At 36.2% G+C, this 22,309-nt stretch overlaps 1 protein-coding gene across 3 annotated transcripts in view; it reads right to left on the reverse strand.

Moving 5' to 3' along the window:
* The window catches only part of arhgap32b (Rho GTPase activating protein 32b), a 115,117-nt gene extending 94,907 nt beyond the window's left edge, over positions 1–20,210 (reverse strand). For all 3 annotated transcript variants that reach the window (XM_067375321.1, XM_067375320.1, XM_067375319.1), the window contains exon 1: positions 19,734–20,210. The gene's annotated coding sequence lies outside the window, so the exon portion shown is untranslated. The remainder of the gene's footprint in view (positions 1–19,733) is intronic.
* Positions 20,211–22,309: the final 2,099 nt, after the last annotated feature.

A 22,309-nucleotide genomic window follows, 5' to 3' on the forward strand; every position in this document is an offset into this window, starting at 1 on the left:
GAAATCATCTTCAGAAAAATCAAAAGAGTTCTCACAGATCAATGTGTCAGCATTAATCAACCCTCTACAGACACACTGAAGCTTGAGTCACCATTGGCTAGTAAATGTTTTATTTTACTCGCCAGAACTTTTTATAATGCAAATGAAAAAAATCTATATAAATATAATATAAAATATCAATTTCAAACATTATTAAAAACAAGTAAACAGTCTGTAATAAGAACAAATAATTAAACTACAAGCAATAGCACAAATAAACAATTTATTTTACTAGGATATTTCCATATATATTGTCCATTCAAGCGCAAGATGTAAAAGAGAACTTAATTCAGTATTCCCATGATGTCAGACATGGTTTTCTGGACACATTTCGAATGTTAATTTGGCAAGGCTTAAAAACGTGCAATTGATTAACTTTCACGATGCAGCACTCGCCCGATTGGGACAGTGACAGTTCTTGTCAACTCATGGCCCTCCGGCAATCCTTATTGTCGAACGCTGCATTTAGATCTAGTGCGTCAATTCTTTTTACATGGCTTAACACACTGAGGTCTGAAAACGCGCCGGCGCGTTTTGCAGGTTTTTTTTCACATTGCAGCAAAACAGACTTAAAATACTCCGTCATTTTTTGTCATAGAGACATAAGTAATATATCAATTGAAACTATAGAATATCTTTTTATTTGTATACACAGAGTAAAAACACAATGTTGTGCTTTTTGTAAAATAAAGAAAACTAACATGATGCGTGATCTCTCGTCTCCCTCTGAACGAAGTCCAATCTGATAGTTCTCAGAAAATGAACTGTAACTTAGTGAATACTAATCACAGAAAAATTAAACTTATGTCTAAAAAAACGTTAAGATGTCAGGTTTTAAATTATGTAAGTCAAATCGAAAACAAACCTTGTGTTTATGTAATCTGTATGAAAAGCTCATTATCCGCTAATGCAGCCACGCCCACGGAGCCAGCGCTATTCAGACACAAATTCAGAGGCAATACATGCATTCATCGTCTCAATCGTGTATTTATTGTCTTGAAAAGTGTTTATCTGGATGTAAAAGTCATGGTTAGGGAGCTCTAAAAGACATGCAGTTAGTTCCGGTTTTCTTTTCTTCTATAGATGAATTTTAGATTAGTTTTTGTTTCTTTAGCGCCCTCCGGCTGCAGTATGAATTGGAAACACCAGCGCTCATAGTAATGACAATGAATATTAAATAAATATAACTAACTCTGCATAGAAAATTGACATAAGCAAATGAGAATCCAATATTTCTCCAAATGTGCATGTTTTTAAACTAAAAGCCTATATTCAGACTCTTTGCATCACAGGAATACATTATATTTTAAAGTATAATATAAAACCATTACTTTATATTGTAATAATATTTTTCTGTATGTTTCATATATCATGATGAGCTTGAGACATCACAGAAGGTTTTTTTCACAGCCTACCTGACTGAAATGCCTCATTACTATGCAAGTCATTTCAGCTCATTACTATTTGATTCTTTTGTCTTCTCAGGTGAGAATGGCCCATTATTCAGTGGTGATTCACGCCTCCTCGCATACTGTGTTTCTTGGCAAAAAGTGTCTTACAAAAACTAAATCAATATATTGCTTTATATGAAGGAGTAGGCAGCATAATTTTTACATCATTTTGAAGCAAAAACTCTAGTTTACAACCTCCAATACCCAGAAGTCTTGTAAACACAGATTTACTATACTTTTTTTTGACCTTATTTCAGTGACTTAAGTTTTTTGTTTTTTCAATAACCACGCATAAATGTTATTCCTTCAAAAACACAAACATGTACATACATGTTCCTCACATATTATTGTAGCCTAGTTTGTGCTGAATACAGTGTAATGACACTTTTTCCATTAATGTGTTTATGAACAACTGAAAAAAGCACAAATGTCAGGGCATGTCAAAACTTCTCCAGGCCCCAAATCAGCCTCAGACTCCAGAGGGTTAAGCATATGCAAGTGATTTACTTGCATTGTAGAGGGTTGATTAATGCTCATGGAGTATAAAATATTCAGTCTCAGACGTGATGCCCACGAACCACCCACACTCCGTCACTGAACATCTGAAGCATATGGCACACTAAAGTGGAAATACTTTCATGAAGGCAAAAGTCTGTCATAGCACGCCAGTCTGTTATTATAGCAATGTTTTTACCCCGTATAAACAAAGTTTTCTCCCCATGTAGGCTCGTTGCAAATATTACACAAATGCTTAATCTTCTAAATGCGTATATTAGTCAATTGATTATTAGTCATTAATTGATTATCATATTAATATCAATTATATATGATCATCATACATCTAGACCACTTTTCATTTGTTTCAGAATTTAAAAATTTATAAATAACAATCTACTATATATATTATAATATAAACTATAATATTTTACAATTCCAAGCTTGAAATGTAAAAACAGCATATATTAGAGTGTTTCTGTCTACATTACAAGTAAGCCAGTAAATCTTTTCCTAAAAGAAGATTCACTGCTGAACAAAAGCGCAATGTGGCTGTTTGATTGACAGATTGTTTGACACATGGCTAAGGAAAGTCTGTGCCTCAGTGAGACAGCACAAGATATCACACTGATATCAGAGGATAAATCTAAGATAAAATGGGAACGCAGGCTGGTGACAGCACAGGGAGTTTTCTTCCAACAGAACTCGCTATTATGCACACTAGATGCAGAGCACAGTCGACCTTGGAGACCTTGCAAACATCACATTCCTTGTTCAAAGCACTGTTTTGAAAGTTGACAGCAGGATGTCCTATGGAGGGAAGTTTGAGCCACTGATAGTGGTTGGAACATTCCGGCAAAGACAAATTTGCCAACTCACAAAAGACACACATTGGAAAGAGTGAAACATAAAACGGAAATGGAAAAAATGTCCTAACCAGGAGTGACGTGATAAAGAAACAAGAGATAAAAGCTGTCTCTTCAATATAATCTGTATTTCTGTCCTAACCATAGCAACAGGACTTGTTGATCAAACTCTTGGGGCCTGTCTCAATACGCACACTTGCGGTTTTAGCAATCTGAGACTGCATGAATGAGACACGAAGTACAGAAGCCAAAAACACTGTTGTGAAAAGGCTCCACAGGATCCAGAAACTAGTAATACAGATCATGTTTAATCACTCTGAAATACTATACATTCATATTCAGAAGCTGAAAAAGAGGTTTCAAAGCATCTGAGAGTGTGTAGAGGGCAATTTGACAGTGTTTTACAGCTGGAGCATGCTTGGATTGGTTTAATCTCAGGTCTTGATTTACAATGCAGCAATAGGAGCACACAGCTGAAACAACACTAGAAGATCATCTCTCATCAACTAGTATATTATTACTCATTTATTCGATTTACTTTTATTGTGGCATTCACACAATAAATGTTCAGTAACCACTTGTTTGGAGAATTTTTTGGACCCTTGGTTAATTATGATTCAAAATAAATGGCTAGCCTATCTAATCTATTGCATGGCTTGAAGACATTAGTACATTTACATTAAGTAACTACAGCACGCTCACTCCAATGACCATCTATTGACCATCAATAAATGTCAATAATAATTTAAGATGTTGATAAAACTTAATAGATCAATCGTTTGCAGCCCTGGTCTCAAGTCTGAAAAAATGCCAAAACTCAGTGCCCTTGACAAATACTAAATTATCTCTAATATCACATCGGAGCAGTATGAGGGTAAGATTATCTCATCATTCATGTTTAGGAATTCACATGGCCTGAAATTAAGAGATCAGTAAGTTGACTGTATAAGATAAATGAATTATATATTACATATAATTTGTTAGAAAGTCTTACACATTGCATTGGTAAAGAAACTACTGAACAGACATTTAGAAGTTTATTTTAAAAAGCAAAGTATTGAAACAAAATGTGCAAACAATATGTTGTGTGTTCCTTCGGTTAATAAGTTATACACACACTTGCGGTCCTCACATCCAATTGAACACTGGTCCTGAATCCTATACAACAACCATACATTAAATATGAAAATAGCTTCTGGTTGGGTGAGATTGGCACATCACAATCAGTACAGATTGCTTGTCAGTAGGGATGTAATGATGCATCTGGAACCAGTTGAAAAATCAATTAAAACATGATTAGGCATGTGACGGTATCAAATTTTCATGTTGCGATTAATTGATGAAGCTTTTATCACGGTATACGGTATTATCACGATATTAAAATAAGTTGCAAAACCATTTTTGTCATAGTTTAACAGGTTTAAGAACTCTTTTTGTAATAAAACAAAAACAACTGCCTGAAATTTTCAAACAGATGAAAATGCAAAAGAATTAGGCTATGAAGAACAACAGATAACACTTTACTCAATTTAATGCATTAACTATGATTGAGCAATAGCTACATTTGTTATTTTTTGTTAATGTTAGTTTAGAAACAACTGATCATTGTTAGTTTTATCTCAGGTCCATTAAATAAGTTATTTTGATTTTAGTAATGTTATTAAATAGTAACTAAGAAATTAACATTAATTAATAATTAATACTTTATAAGTATTTTTATTGTCAGTTTAGTGATAATGAATTAACATGTTAACTAATGAAGCTGTATGTTTTTTAAAGTTTTACTGAATAACAAATAATCAGAACATTTCTAATCATTAGGGCATGTTGTAGTCCAGATTAAAATATAAAAATGTTTAGGTTTGAAAATAAATATCCTTAAGTCTTTTTTAAGTATTCAGTATTTGGTGCTGTGATGAACAACACTGAGATTACAAAAAAATTAATGGCTGTTTGAAGCATTTTAAAAACTTCACTAGCGCAGTTACTTTGCACGGTTTCCGTGGTAACCGCTGCACGCTGCTGTTCCATCAGCACCCTCTGCTGTCAGAGAGTGAACGCGCACTTTCATTCAGCGCGTCTCCTTCACTGGTTCTGCCATGTGCTTCTCGTGCACCTTGGGACTGTTTACATCTGAGCGCGTGTCCTTTTGACGCAGAATACAGCGATGTTGTGCATTTCGATTGATGGGTAAAGTATTCTTAATAGCCTTATAAAATATTAATAATTGGTAATAAATTATTATTTACGGTATTCTGAAGTGCCGACGATTACAATATCGTGCATATTCATTATCGCGATTTAACGCATTACCGAATATCGGAACAAGTCTAAACGTGACGATTCAAGTCGGTTGAGATGATAAATGAATCACGATACATTTGGGGGCGGGAGTTTATATGATTGTATAGCTGAGGGGAACGGACTGTTAAGAAAAGTTTAGATGGTATTTTCTTTTCATCTTCGTTACGTACAATGCATTTTAAAGTAGTTTTAACCATGGAAGCGCTGTATTGCCGCTGTTCCATAAGCGCCACCTACTGTCAGAGAGTGAATTCGCATTCTCATGCAGCCCGTCTGTTGATTCAGTATGCACTGCCTGCCTATGAAGACAGAAACAGTATTCTCTGAAACAAATTCTGAAATAATCAGCTCATGCTGAAAGCTGAACAATTCGAACTGATTCTGACTTCTCTTTCCCCATCATTTGAGTATGCCGATTCCCAAATAAAATTACATTTTGTTTCACTATAAGATTTATGTTATTCATACTCCATCTCTATATTTACACAAGGTCCTGCTATGTTTGCAGTTACAAACAAACACTTCCAAAAGCAAAATCTCATCTAGCATCAATAAATAAAGCCACAAGCCAAAATCACTGTTGTGAAAAGGCTCCATGGGATCCAGAAACAAGCAATACAGATCCTGTGTAATCACTCTGAAATACTATACATTAATCTCCAGAAGCTGAAAAACATAGTAGGTTTGAAAGCATCTGAGAGTGTGAACAAACTGGCTTATTTCGCTTGCTTGTTCCACAAATCACAAAGCCAATGTTCCTGACAAAGTACCTGTACTTTCCGTTCTACTCCTTTGACCAGTAACATTTCTTCACCTCTTTTTTGTCTTTGGAAGAGATCAATTAAAAATCAAATGCCCTAGATATACAAGCTCAAACATTTGAGTAATCTTTGAGACTATTACAGTCGATAGTATTTCTAAGAAAGCTGTTGTTGAATATAAATAGTCACATTTTGACTGAAATGAAAAGGAAAGTCTTCTCTTCACAGTTATGTCCTAGGTTATTATTTGTATCCAGAGATGCAGATCAAATGACATGCCCGCAGTGTCCAAGGACAGGTCACTGCTCATTAATTCAGTACTGCATCTGAGAGCTGACAAATCTCTGCATCCATACCTTCAAAAATAACTTTGCTTTACAGATGGTTTGTCACAATCACTATAAAGAACTAGCACTTCACAATTAAATTTGGTGATTTTTTTTTTTTAAAGGGCAAAGATACACTTGCAACTTTAAGTCAGTAAGGCAGTGTTGAATGTGTTTTTTTAGGTTGACCGTGCAGCATGATAGAGATCAAAGCGTCACTCGGCAGAAGTCTAACAACACTTAGCCTACTAGAGACTTTTTTCCGCGACCTCCTCAGCGAGCAAGAAAAACATCACAAGATGGCCTTGAGATAGGCCTACTGTTGAACAAACAAGTAGCTTTCTATCTCCAATGTACATCAAAATATGGGAAGCATATTTCAAGGCCTGTGTGGGTGAGCATTCAAGTGAGGTTTGAGGGAAAAAAAAAAAAAAAGGAAGAGGACCCTGCAACACCTATCAATGAAGCTCTTGAGAAACGTCTGGAGGTCCTGCATCTATCAGGAACAGAATGGAATCAGTTTGATGCTCCTCACTCAGCCCGGGCAGCTGGCTGGCAACAGCCTTGAGCACTTGGTGCCAGTGTCAAGTGCCAGCAGCTGATCAAAGAACAGAGGGCAGCCTGTGGCATTAGGAAGCACTCCAGTGAGAAAATAAACTTGCCTTCAAAATTTAGCGGTGTATAGCTTTGTTCCACAGCCTATTAAGATCCCTTGCTGTAGGATGCTGCTAGTGTACCTCATTAGTGAATGGAACACTTTAGAATTAGTTTGCAAATGACAGAATTATTTTTATGAATACAAATATTGAGCAAAATATTGCATTTCCCATCTCATCTGCCATCATTCATTAGTTGAGTTAAGTGCATTCTCGGATAGGTTACATGCATGACATCTTCAAATTTGGCTAAAACTAGTTATCTTGGACCAGCGTTTGGGTCATACTTCCTATGACAGTAAAATAGCAGTACTTCTTAAAGTTGTTTAAAAATATTAAAGGAAGAATCCTACAGGGGGGAAAAAAAAAGAAAGAAAAACAGACACTTTAAACCAGACTGGACCAATGAGATTTAACTGATGGCTGTTATTGCCTGAATGTGCATATGAATAATTAATGCTTTCAGTCTTTAATGATTAATTTATAAGTCTCAATCCATAGTATCACAGGTCTTTGCCCCTCAGGAAACAGTTCGGTGGTGCAGAACAGAAAGCCGATGGTTCCTACTTATGACATTTATTTTGAAATTCAATTCAGTAGTCTTGGGGAAACTTACAAGGGCTAATCAGCTTGATTAGAAAGTAAATGCATAACTTACCCAATGAAGAACTTACAAGCCTAATTTTGTTAAACAATGTTTTCAAAGTGAAGCAAGCTATATTTATAAAGGAAAGAGGAGTTTTAAATGGCAAAGATAGATCAAGGACAAAAAGGGCTACAAGACAAATTTCTGAGACAGTGGTCCGACAACACAAGTACTTCTCTGTCAGACTGATATCTTGGCGTATGAAAAAGGGTTCAAGTCAGTTGTGACTGAAACAACACTAGAAGATCATCTCTCATCAACTAGTATATTATTACTCATTTATTCGATTTACTTTTATTGTGGCATTCACACAATAAATGTTCAGTAACCACTTGTTTGGAGAATTGTCATATGCAATTCCTTGCATATGACAAATACCTCTGGCAGTTGAACTCAAACTACAATGGAATAAAGTGTGGAAATAACATTTGGCAAAGCAAGCTAGTTTTCACCTTTAATGAAACAGCTCCTAACATGGATGGCAGATAACATCAGTGTTAGTCTAGTCAGCTCCTCGTTGTCTTCCAATTCTAAATTGCCCTGTGTGTCCCAATTCTGTCAGGCGTGGTTTCACTCAAGATTTACATGGGTTTGGAAAAATCCTGGATCACAGCAAATGCTCTTTACCACATTACTACAGCCGAAAGCATCACATTTTAAAAAACAGTATTAGTCCATTTCGTTTGGAGTGCTGATCGAAAAGGTTTTCAAATAATAAGTGGCTCAGTCAAATATAAGTACTAACACATCAAAGTTACAGTAAAACGGCTATATTTTTATAAGTACACGCATGCACAACATGGAATTTACACCTGTGACTGCTTTGAATAGTCTCAGTGAATAGTCACAATGAATAGTCTAAGGAGTTACTACACTGCTCCAAAGAATGATTAAACATTAAGCATTGCATGTTGTACACATCAAACAGGATAATGAGAATTCCTTGAAAAGACAGGATGCAGGTAGTCCGTTTTCAATATTAAGATTTTTAAATTTCAGCACCAAGCTAAATTTGCAAGTTAGCCGTCATTAGCCCAATCATGACTCGTCAAACAGCTTAACATACAGCGTGACCTTGTTTGAACCAATCTCCACATCAAAATCCAATTAGAGGTATAAGAGATTCTTACTAAGAACATACTGTTTGAATTGAAGCCTTCTTGTTCATATTACGACCAACAAATGGCATGTATTCATGCAGATTCCTTTTGCATTTCAGACAAAGAGTTAAGAGTTACAGGAAGAATGAGCTGTCAGAAATGAGACCGAAGATTCTCCACAGATGAGTCATCACTCAGATTGCCCTTTCCTACAGCTGGAGCATCAAGCCGTATGCTTCCTGTGCTTTGGAAGGTTGCGCTGAATATGACAATCAGAGAGGCAATTTATATCAAGAGTGATTTCAGGAGATCAAAAGCACAAGATTGTTTGAATAAATTAAAGAAGGTCCTTTAGCAACAGGTCTAGTGATGCAGCAGAAAACAGTCTTGTGCAAACAGTCTCTATGCCTTTCAGAAAATACCCATATTCTACAAATGGCAATGAAATCAAAATATATGTTTAGAACAACTTAGCCAAGCACAAACACTAACTGCACTGAAAAAAAAATAAACTACATATTTTCCAGTTCACATGAGTTCAATATTTTTTTTCCCCCTCTTTTTTTGCAGTGTGTAGATACGCTCAAAGAAAACGGTTATAAAAGGTGCAAACATTCCCAAGGTATCAGAGTTTTGTGCAGGGGAGCTCCTCAGCACACCATGTTGCCAATTGAATACCGAATGAGAACTGCTTTTGTCAAGGCTTCCTCATTATCCCCCATTGTAGGAATTCCCTGGCTGTTCTCCAACAACCTCTCTCAATGTGGGAATTGTTTATACGCAAAGAATCCAATAAGAATTTCCAAAGCATCTCTATATAGTGGAGACCATTGGAGATGCTTTGCATGCTCCGCGCACACATGCTCACACAGCTAGAGTGTGGAGGTCAGGGGACGAACCAATGTATGAGATTCTAGTAATTAATGGACATGTGACCTGAAATGACAAAGCCCTCATTCCCGCACAATGCATCCTTACCCGTCGGAGCTGGGGGTTAGAGTTCAGCCAAGGCTTTGTGTGTGGCAGCGCTGATTGTTGACAGACAATGAATCCTTTGATTGAACTGCAAACTTTTCAGTCGCTGAAAGGATGAGTGTGGTTTCGTTTGCCAAATGTACAAGGTTATGTAAGCAGTAGGAACATTTTGGAACTTTTAGGAAAATACAGAACTCTGCTTTGTTTTTACAGGTTATTGCAGAATACTGATGGGAATATTCTGAAATCCAAGTATCTCAAAAAACATATACACTACTGTTCAAAACTTTGGGGTCTGTAAAATTTCTCTTTGAAAGAGGTCTCTAATGCTCACTAAGGCTGCATCTATTTGATCAAAAATACTGTAAAAACTAATATTATAGGATTACAGGATTACAATATTAAAGGTGATAGAGAGGATTTTTTCGTCGACTGAGAATCCAAAGACTGTTACTGAGTTTTTGAAATGAGCGCAATGCTTAGAACAGCCCCCCTCCTTCACAGCTCTTTTCAAAGGAACGCCTCCCAAAACTCGTGCATGAGTATTGGAACATAAGTGTTTACCACCGGCATTCGCTGTGTCGTGTTTTTTGGATTCATGTCAGACTCACCGCAGGTAACTCATAATCTGCACTTGTTATTCCTGTCTCCTGACAAAACAATTGCATGCGGCGCCTGTGGAGTGTGGAAAGTTACTGGAGCGCGCAGCCGCGCTCGTCTCTCACAAGGAACGTCACGGCAGTGATTGACAAGACAGAGGGCCAATCGTTTACGCGATGTTCGCGTAAACGATTGGCTGTTGTTTTTAAGGCCCTACCTCGTGCACAGATGATGTATATTAATATTATTCCTTTCAGTGCACCTAATAAATAGTCTTCTATCAATTAGTAAAGACAGTTTCAAGTAATATTGCAAAAATTTATAAAACAAAGCATCGTCTTTAGCACCTTTAAATAACTTTCCTATTTAACTATATTTTAAAATATATATTTTTTCCTATAATATGGCAAAGAACTTTCAGCACATATTGTTGATCATCTTTTAATTAATTACACTATTTGACACTATACATTATAGCGTTGTTATACCAATGAAATGAAATCAGTATAAACAAAATCCATCTTACCATTTATCAAAACCCATTTACACTACAATTACAGTTGCCTAAATGAGACCAATGTTCTAAATATAAAATGTTGTTATAGAAATATGAAATGTTGGGAAAAATGAAATGAAATATACTGTTATATATTAAACTAAACCCGGCATTAGGTGGCGGCAAGTCATTTTGATTCAATCACAGATTCATTCAACCAATTCATTCAAACTGGCTGATTCATTCATGAAAGGAGCAAGTGTCTACTGACTATGAAGAGGCCATTGAATCATTGAGATACCTGATTCTTTCAAAAACAGTTAATCATTCAAGAACGAAACACTGCTGTATGTTGCTATGATGCAACTTTTCTGCTTTGGAACCATTTTCATTGACCAAATAGAGGGAAAAAGCATCAATTTATAACGCTGTCTAAAAATAATTGTCAATTAATATAATCAACGTGTTGCATTGAGCTGTCGTATAAAATATCACATTTTGCAATCATGCTAAAATAGTTCTCTTGGTCGTGTGTTATTATCTTATCTATTATGTTATAAACACAAAATACAAGAACTCATACAAAGGCACTTTATATCTTGAATTTTGGGGGCATTTTTATTAACTCTGGTGGCAGTTGTGGCCTAATGGTTAAAGAGTCAGACTGGTAAACCGAAGCTTGCAGGTTTGATTCTCAATACCGACAGGAAATGACTGAGGTGCCCTTGAGCAAGGCACCTAACCCCCAATCACTCCCCGGGCACCACAGCAGGTGTGTGTGCTCAATACTCACCAACTTGGATGGGTTAAATGCAGATGTCACTTAACTTCCTACTTTTTACACTATTTTACGTCAATGCCAGACAAGCTTCCTTCTTGTTAAGATTAAAGGAGGGCTATTGCTGGGCTGGCTGTATTGAGATGCTTTAATAGCAGTTTAATTTCACAGCGGTGCCAAAAAGTGCCGAAGTTTAGGCCACACAGGATCGTTACCTGGCTGTCAACAATGAAGGCAGGTCCAGGAGATGTGGATGCTGTTCGCCTGCTCTGCATTGGCGGCTGTGACAAGGGATGTCATAGAGTGGGAGGGGCTTGTGCGGTCTTGCAGAATCATTAAGAATATGTTGTCAGGCACATGCTGACTGAGAATTGATGTCACGGGCCAAATTTAAACAAACTAAAATATAAAATAATAATTTTAAAAAACGTCTTGCAAAAAGGGCACTTGTCTAGGTAAGAGGCCAAAAAGGCACTTGAGGTCTGTTTTCCTGCTTGCTGAGTAAAAGTATTGATTCTTTCAAAAGATGATTCTTGATTATTCTTTTCTGAAATAAATTACGATTAATAATGTATATTATGTCATATTAAAGACAGAATGAAGCCCATTAGTCCTGACAAACCAGATTCACTTCTGCAGGTTTGTGATGGCAAAAGATGATGAGTAGCACATAGTCGTCACATCAGTCAGCAGGCGTTTGTGCTAACACAAGTATTTTGAGCTGAGTATTCACAACAGTTAATGAAACCGCACTACAAAGTGCTTAGAACGCTTCTCTCTCACCATGACATGGACAAAGTGTTTTAAAAGCTAAACACAAACAGGTAAACGGCAACACAAGTTTAACTTGCTGACACAAGATATTGTTAGGGAGGAAACTAGAAGATAATAAGGGTGAGTACAGTAAATGCTTTCCTGTAGCTTAAGGTGAGTTAGCTCTTTGCATAGCACTTTGCTGAACGTCTTTACCTCATGTTTTCTCAATGCCTGACTGATTTGTCTGTTTCGTTAAGCTGCAATGCGTAAGCCTAATTCAAACATCCTTCAGCTCTGAAACCCTCTCAAATAAGCAGCCCAATTACAGCACTCATGTTCCTGCCAAGATTACTCTATCTTCAGATAGACTATGCTTCTGCAAGTCCCTGTCGGAAAATGTAACATCTGACCGTGACTGAGCAGAGAGACCTTTACAATTCAAGCAGAACTAATTAGTTAGTTGTTACACAGCGAACAATATTTTTTTTAGTTCAAAAAAGGTGGAAGAAGCCATACGTTTTTGTCTGGAACATTACTTAAACATATAACAAACAGTATGAACTAAAATCCAAAATTCCAAAACTACATCAGAATAACCTGAATGGAATATAATTCTTGCAGAAGTGGGCTAACTTTGCAACTTTCCAAGACAACATGCCCATTCAACTGAAAATATCAATGAATGCATTTCAAAAAGAAACTAACATTCATACCAGAGAGGTGGATCATATATTAGTCATGCCAGAGTGGAAGGTTTGTAAAATATCTCCCCACAATGGCTTTCTGAACAGCACTGCCTTATGTCATTCTGTTTTGCATGTGTTTGCATAGACATAATGCAAACTCTGTTCTCATCCAGAGATTCAAGGTCATTAACCCAAACTCACATTATAAGCCACTAATGTATGTGAAGAGAGAGAAACAGAGAATAAGAAATACAGATAGCAATGTTCTTTGATATTTCAATGCGAAGAATTTCCTCATTTCACAGAGCAGTGTGATGATGACCTAAAGGCATTCACCAAGTACACATGAAAAAATGCAAACCACTCCACATAAGGAAAACAGATGGCTGCTGGAGAGAATTGAAAACTAATATCATTCTGATGTGGCTGACACTGTATCTTGAATCACATGCTGTTTTCAACAACACAAATTAAGCTTAGTCTACTGAGAGTATCGCTGCACAACTGACATTGCAACATTTAGTTTTTCTGCAAAAAAGGAAAATCATCAAATAAAGATAAAGAAAATAAAAATAAATAAATAATCGAACTACAAGAAAGAGCACAAATAAATACATGGGACCTAAGATACAAACAAAATAATGCTTTACCAGGTTTTTTAGGTTTCTATCAGCTTTCAGGTACAGAAATTGAATAAAGTAATAAAATATAAAATAACACTTCATATAACCTTCTTTGAATAATTAAATAAAGATTTTGAAGAATGAAGTTACAAAAGCTATTCAGTCAAGTAGTGTTGTCAAAAGTACGGAACGGAACGGAACGGAAGTCGGTACGGAAATTTTGAAAATGTGACGATACCAGCATTTCTGCAGTACCGGTAGTACAGAGAATCTGGGTATATTCGGTACCCACTGATACGGCTGTGGCAGTATTTACTTGAATATGACACGAGTGAAGCACAAAGCTTTGTTTACAAAATAAACAATAGGTTAGCAATTAAATGTGACATCATGGAAATATTTTGGTTCATGCCGAATGAGAGGTATGAGAATCCATAAATTTAAGCCTTGTATTCTGTTTTGCAAATGATTAGCATGATCACATGATTAGCAGAGAATTTAACAATATTCCATTAGTTATTCCACTGAACATGGAATCTGTTTCTTTTCCCAAATCTTCACTCACGCAGGGGATTATAAATGTTTCTTTCGTTCGTTCGCATTTAGGCCTATTATAGGCTATTCGCATTCTTTACTGTGGTAAAGCAGAAAAAAAACAAAGTAGGACAGAAACCTTTTTGCTTGCACTTCAATTTCTATTTAACAGTTTGTGCTTGTTATTAGACTTTATAAGGCGCGTCAAGTTTATTTGTATAGCGCATTTCACAAACGCTGGTGTTTTTTACTTTCACAGCACCTGACCAGCATAAACGGCTCAAACAAGCATACCAGCTTCAAAACCTACCTTACCAGCATATGCTCATTTCATTTTTCAAATGGATGTTTGAGCATTTATTTATTAATTCAAAATGTATTTAATTGAGGTAGCCTATATATACAAACATGCTCCAAATCATATTTAATATTTAAAATAGGCTATATAAAATAGTAAAATAGTTAACAGATTTTGCTGTGGTACTGAAATTGGTACCGAGAACCGTACAACTTTCTTGGTATCGGTACCGACTACTGGAATTTTGGTACCGTGACAACACTACAGTCAAGAGTGATTTCTTCGTCCTTTGTCGTTCGATTTACATAAAAACACAAAAGCAGGAACAGTAGACTACTGTCCCTTTAAGACAATTCAAAGATCCAGTACACCAATACTGATACACATGCGTGGTCTGTCTCTTTTTTCTCTTAAGATATATCCTACTACATTTGTTACTTGCTAAGAATTTGCACGAGAGTATTTGTGTGCCAGAATGCATATCCATCGACTGAATCATTTGCCGAATACATCGGTCTGTTTGCACGTTGTTGTTTTCAACAAACCATATTATAGATGTGTTGTCAGATTTGGGATGAGCCGCGGAGCAAGTGCGTGTCGAACCGTGGGTGGAGAACCGAACGGTTCGATTTTTTACAGCGAACTGTCCCACCCCTACTTTTAACATACCTTCAGATGATTATTCATGTTTATTTCGCGCCGTAACTAGTATTAAAGCGGAGGAGAGGATGTTCACACGTGCTCTGAGCTGCTGCTTCTCTTTAACTGAGGCGATACAGCGATCTGTCACGCCACATTAAACAGCACCAAAGAGGTATTTATTTTTTGAATCTCATAATAAGATGTCATTTGAAATCGGAGACTTTGCTTCATATCAAAAGTAACAAAGCACAAAGATTATTGCAATTTATACAACAGTTCTGTCTGGTTCTCGAATCTGATTGGCTGATAGCCATGCGATATTTCAGTGATAACAGCACTCCTACTGCCTTTTCACCGTTTGTATCACTCCGCTTGAAGTGACCGTCATGGCGGCAAATCAAACCAACCGTAATTTTTACAAATACTACTTCTTGTACCACGAACTGTAGTTTTAATATTTTTTTTAGGCGAGAATGTAGTCGTTTAGACCTGAAATATGTGACTCATATTTAATAACAGAGCCCATTTTACAATTTGTTTTGACGTTTTCGGATATACGAGCTCGAGTGCGTCAGCGGCCGTTCAGTGATTCTGTAACCACCGAGAACAGCTTCATCTCGGCCAGTGCCTCGGGGATTTGCCGCTGGCTCTTATAGTGGTTAAACATGAGACATAATTCAATTTGAGTACATAGAACGGGCAATCTTTGGTCTTATTAATCTATTATTTTATATCTATTAGAGCAAGTCGAATTGTGCTATATTAAATTTGATAATAATAAACGTTACGTTACATCCTTATATAGCACATTGGCTACAACTAGACGGGACATAGACTCTTCTCCGCTTCAAATACGTAAAACATTAAACTTTATAAACATATGTTTTTTTGAGTAAAGAAAACGCTTTATTTTTTTTTTTTCAAACATCAGATATTTATTTACCTTTGCACTGCACAGAGGAGATGTCCAAACTGTGTGCGCACTTCATTCAGAGGTGAGGCGGATTAATGAGGCTTGATTGACAGTTTGAGGATCCAATGGAGTTAGGAGGTTTTGTCACAAGCTCTTTAAAATCCTTTTCATTCGTTAAATATTTGTAAAACCCACATACCAGCGTAAATGGTGACCTAATGCTTTATGTTTGACTGAACTGTACAATTGTGCTTATATGTTGTTCAATAAATATTATTTTATATAAATATGTCCATTAAGTAATATGGATTGAGTGAACATTACATTAATACGCCATTAGATGGCGGCAACACTTTACAGGAGAAGTGAGTCACAAGAGACTTTTAAATTGAAAGGAACTTTTGCAAAAGGAAGTTGTTTTAGCGCTGTGGTGTTATGGATGGAAAATTCCAAAAGCTAAAAAAAAAAGAACAAATACAAAGATCGCTTACCTCAGCGGACATTCAAACGGACTTGTATAAAGGATGTAATATTATGGACATCGACTTGAAGAATGAATGTAATGCAATATACCAGACACAGGTAATAGCCTACTCTCTCTCTCACGCTCTCGCTCTCTCTCTCTCTCTCTCTCTCTCTCTCTCTAATACTGTAGAAAATTCAATGTGTTTCAATGAAGCGACTCAACGTTCCTCCGTTACTAGTTCTAAAGTGACGTTTTAGAGTTAGTAACGGAGGCTTGGTTCAACTGTCAAATTGAGATTTGAATCCGTGGCGGAAGGAAGTAGTGCTGCACAAAAGAGGGTTTTAAAGACACTCCGTTGTTGTTCTTATTTATTTACACACTCGTGCCGTCGAACTGTTGTATAAACGCAATATCACACGAGTAGCCGTGTGATATGGCAGTATATCAGCACGCTGTGATTACCTACGGCACTCGGCCTGCGGCCTCGTGCCTACGGACGAATCACAGCGTGCTGATATACAGCCATATTGCACGGCTACTCGTGTGATATTGCTCATTTATTGGATGGAAGGCACGCTACATGTTCTGTTCATTCATCAACTGAAAACAGACTAGACTAATCAATTCTTGGGATTTAAGAATCGATATTGGTTTGTAAAAATGAGAAACGATTAAAATCGAGAATTTTTTTTTTTTTTTTACCCAGCCCTATCGTGCAGTCTTAACAGAGATTAATTTACATTTAAAATCTAAGGATAGATTTTTAAAATTCTAAGTCTAAGGATACTACAAAAAAAAAAAAAAAAAAAAGTTGGCTCTTATTCAGAGCATTAATTTTAGCTCATTACAGGCCCTACGGCAATTCAATTTTGCTGGAAAGAAAGTATGAATGGCTGAATGTTAGTAAAATGGCATCATCTGCCAATATTCGGGGGAAAAAAGAAAGAAAAAAAAAACAATTGAGGGAGGAAATGTGAGGTTACAGGCATTAAAAAGCCAAGATAAACTCTAGTGATAGTACACTTCCCATCTTCTACAGTGAAGCATTGGTCCTAATATTTGAAACATATAGGAAGACTAATCACACATCTGGATGGAAATGTTCCAAAATCCAAACCCTTCCATTTCTCCATTAAGAGTAACATGTTACATTTTATAATCACCTTACAAATATGCATTCATTTTGTATTAATGTAGGGAGTGTCTTCACTGGTTATGTAGGTCAGATATCAATCTTTTATCCCGCACTGCCTGACTCGGAGTTAAAGAATACATGAACTAATGAAATCAGACAAAGTAAATCTTCAACATGTGTTACAAAAATTATTTCAATATGAGAACTTTGCTGTGTGAAGAGGTTGCTTTGGTCCAGGTGGGTTTACACAATAAAAATTCAGTCCGATCACATTCAGGCAACGTGCAACCTATGTTTACAAGTACATGGGTTGTTATCAGTTTGGATGCTTATCTTACTCCTTACCTTCAATTATATCATCATTTTGGCATTAAGCATTTTATGTTATTGCTTAATCAGAGTTGCATTGCAAATACAATGATTTCAAAGAGTTATGTGTCATTGTTCTCCAAGTAATCACTGTTAGAGTAGCATGGAATTTGTATGCTAACCGATGCAGGAAATTAGAAAGATGAGAGGAAATATGAGTGGCATTCTACCACTGCGCCAATCAATAACAGCTCATCGCTTCAGCAGCTAGTCTCATCTTTTAGACAATACATGTGCGAGATGTGCAAGAATGTAAAACACGGCACCACACAGAAAACAAAGGTAAAAAAGATTTATAAGCATGCTGCTTAAATACAGGTCACAGCAGGTACCAACACAGAAATGAATTATCTGTTGAATTATGGGTAGCGGACATTGAATTTTTCCAATTCAAAATCAACATTTCAGGTTGAAGATACATATGAGAGGATCATGGGTGTTTTTTACTTCACAAAAATTATTTACAAATACAAAATATACAAGTATGAACTCGAAAACTGCATGTATAAATAACTGTAAAATGTTTTAAAATAAATTATATCACATCATTCCACAGGAAACTGCTTGAAATCTCATGTCAATTACCCATGTTCCTCTGTGCATGCTGGCAATAAGAGTGTCAGGCTATATTGGATATTGTTGGCCTCAAAAACAAAATTAATGAAACTGTATCAGAATACAGGCTAAAGCCTAAGCTATACATATATAGTGCTGTAATTCTATCACCAAAATCAATATTTTGAGCACAGCCCAAGAGCACAGAGCTGCTTTAATATGCACACAGATGCCTCCAGCTCACTCTACAGGCTTAATGTCTAGTCTGGGAATCTTTCAGACTTTAATATAATTTAAGATTCACTTTGTAATTTTTCTAAAGCAAAAAGGAGAACATTTTTCACTTTCTAACACATGTATAACATCCAGTCAACTGAATTAAGTTGAAAATATTGATTCGTGACTGCAAACCCCTTTCAGAGCAAAAGGGAAAGCCAGACTTGTCTTGAATGTAAAGGTGCTACATGAATTTTCATGTCTAGACCAAGGGGTTTAAAACTAAAGGGTCTGAGGAAATGTTTATAGGACAAGTGTATTAAAAAAAAAAAAAGTAAAAAATTAAATAAAAAAAGATTAAGACAAATTCAAATACATACTTATTTTAATCTCGTTTTTATTAAATAATATAATGAGAAGGGGAAAAAGCATAATGTAACTTAACAGTAAAGGATGATCATATTTGGGGGTCTTTGGCATCTAGACCAAAGAGTAGACATAAGACTTGAATTTTATGTTGTCCGTGTCAATCTGCACCCTTAGAGCAAAAAATAAATAAACCCACGTCTGCGGTCATATCTCATTATGAAACACGAAACGTGCCGACGTTATGAAGGGCAATTTGATTCTGTTGATTTTTTTTTTTTTTTTTTTTTGACTCCGTTTCTTCGCATCTCTCGTCTTAATGGGCTACTTAACGACAATAACTAGCGACAGCTTACTAAGTTTATGCACCCTTAAAAGTAGGCTACAGAATAAACAGTCCACCTCCCAGAGAATGTAAATCAATATAACATCCTAATCGATTCAAAACTTGCCAGACACACCAGTATATTGACACTTAACAGTGTAAACTGCAGAAAATACGATCCTGTAAACATGAGCTATAAAATGTACAGCTATTTAGCAGAGTTTATTATAGGAAAGCACGCGAGTGCACACACGCGCGCTCACGTTCAAGCCTCACCGCTTTCCCCGCTCACGCAGGCGTTTCACTAACAAGTTATGAATAAATATAACGGTAACCCGTTATGTTGAGGTACTTACCGGTTGTAGAATGCTGTGAATAATCGAGAAAATGAATATTGGGGTGTCAATGTGGCTCAGCACCGCTCTCTCCAGTGATCCTCCACGAAGACCGCAGAAAGCCAGCCGAGAAACCCGGTGCCAGAGAGTCGCATAGTGAAATTACGAGATTTAAACGAAAAAGACCGAAAAGTCCACACGAAACTCGATTGTGCTGTAGAAACTGAACTGAAGAGAGATGAAATTATGAAGGTTCATTAAAAATCTTCTTGTGGGAAAGGGGTTTGTCGAGCTAGCTTTGCAGCTAGCTGCAACCAACCAGCTGTTCACGCGGCGTTCCTGACTGAACTTTAAAAAAATATGACTGAATATGTGACTAGACCTATCACGTAAATGACGTCCATTTTAATGTCTGCGAATATATGAAGAGTGATGTGCTGTCTTGTCGGCTGAGCCACGCGTACCGCCACTTGCCACAGAGACTTCGCTTCCACATTCAAAAGCGTGACCGCGCAGTGGTGTTCCATGCGCGTCACCGTGACCACATAAGTGCGATTGGCGCAGAAGTCCAGCTGATTTTATCAGGGCACAAGTACTGTATCGTTAATACTTTGCTCTTTTATGAGTATTTCTTGTTAGGGCTCGATGTATATGACTTTTTAGGATCGTGAAATTGTCGCACGGTGCTCATTCTCTTAAAATATTGACACTCAAGAGCAGTCAGTCTCTGATTGTTACTGTACACATTAATTATGCAAGACTTCACATAGCCTACATTGGTCCCATAGTGTAATATTTTCAAGTAAGTATAAATCATGATTGTAATAGCCTACTACAGAAAATGTATTACACTTGCAGCACTGTATTAGGCCTAATTGAGCAAATCTAACACACAAGCCACTGATTACTGGGACCAAATGGACAAAATCTGAAATAAATATTACATACAAAGAAAGAGTGAAATATGTATTATAAATAATGACAAATCTTGCAGTCACTTCAGTGAATGAATGGATGAATTGAGACTACAGCAGCATTAGAATCGATCTTCAGCTCCATCTATTGAACTGTCATGGCAAGTATTTGCACATCAGACTTTTTTTTTGTTTGTTTGTTTGTTTTTTGTTGAACTCATAGCCTTTGGGGAAATTTTTTCAGGACTTTTATTTTGCCTGATTCTTAAAAAATCTTTTGTGTTGACCAAAAGTAGGAACACAGCTGTTAAACTGTATATAAGATGTAGATTATATTTTGTCCTTCTCTCAGGCCATAACAACAAGGCTGTTTTTATTAAGTTTAATGTATTTTATAAATTATTGAGTTATGGTCTGAGAACCCGTTTTAGGGGTACTAACTGATAATGTCATAATACTGATAAAATGAAGATTTTTTTTATTATTATTATTATTTGTGTAAGCACCTCTGAGCAGTTTCCTTTTTGAAAACAAATTCAAGAGAAAAATCCTAAAATATTTTAATATTACTACTATTTTTTGGCACATGAAAATGAAAAATGTTACAATAGCCTCCTATACATAAGCAAAGCTCACACGAGTATGCTGTCATTTTCTTGTCTCTTTTATTATCTCAAAATACAAAACATTTTTGAAGCAGGGAAAAAATACATGGGTCTAGCATCTGAAAATGTCAACGTGAACCGAAGTGATGATGGTGAGGTCAGTATCTACTACTGTTAGTCTTTTTTAAATAGTTATCGTTGTAATTGTTTTATTTATTTATATATATATATATTTATATATACTTGGCAGCTCCACTTGTATCTATTCTATCTGAACTATACATGTAAAATCTATAACCATAGTCTTGATGAGTAAAGCAAACAACATCCTAGCATCATTTTCTTGCTTCATTGTGTCTGAGGTTGTGTAGCTGTTAGTCAAATTGGAGCTACTGGTGAATGAAAAACAGTTGCAGTCAAAATATTGATTAGAATTTGAAACTCATAACATAAGGGCAACCATTAAAGAACAGTGCAATTAATAAGAGCACTGTACAAGATACAAGAGAGGTAAGCAGAGTTAACCCTATGGGTGCCGCATGAAATTTCATTTATCTGAAACATATGAAAGCACATCAAATCAATACAGCAAAGCTATTGAACAGCAGTGACAACAATACAAATGGGAATAAATGATACAACAAAGCAGATTCCCACATTCCTTAATGTGTTGTTCAACATTTTAGATAATAACATTCATCCTGTAATAAAGAATTTAAAAAAAAAAGACACTTGAAAACATAGTTCAGCCAAAAATAAAGATTGTATCCTTTACTCACCCTCAATTGTCAATGCTCAAAATATTATGTAAAACAACATGAAGGCGAGTAAATGATTGCAGAATTGTATTTTTGGAGTCAGCTGTTCCTTTAATGGCATATATCAAATATCACATATACGCTCTCAGATTACAATGTCACGTTTAATTCCTTTAGTTTCTGTGCAGGCAAAAGTTGACAGTGTACAGCATATGGATAGAAACCTACATCAATGGAAAATAATGGCACATTAATGCCACTTGATTGACTCTGAATGAGGTCATATTGTGATGTGCAAATCTGCAAATGATTCTACAAAT

Source organism: Chanodichthys erythropterus, chromosome 22 (genome assembly GCF_024489055.1).
Source record: "Chanodichthys erythropterus isolate Z2021 chromosome 22, ASM2448905v1, whole genome shotgun sequence".
In the NCBI taxonomy this organism is placed as follows: domain Eukaryota; kingdom Metazoa; phylum Chordata; class Actinopteri; order Cypriniformes; family Xenocyprididae; genus Chanodichthys; species Chanodichthys erythropterus.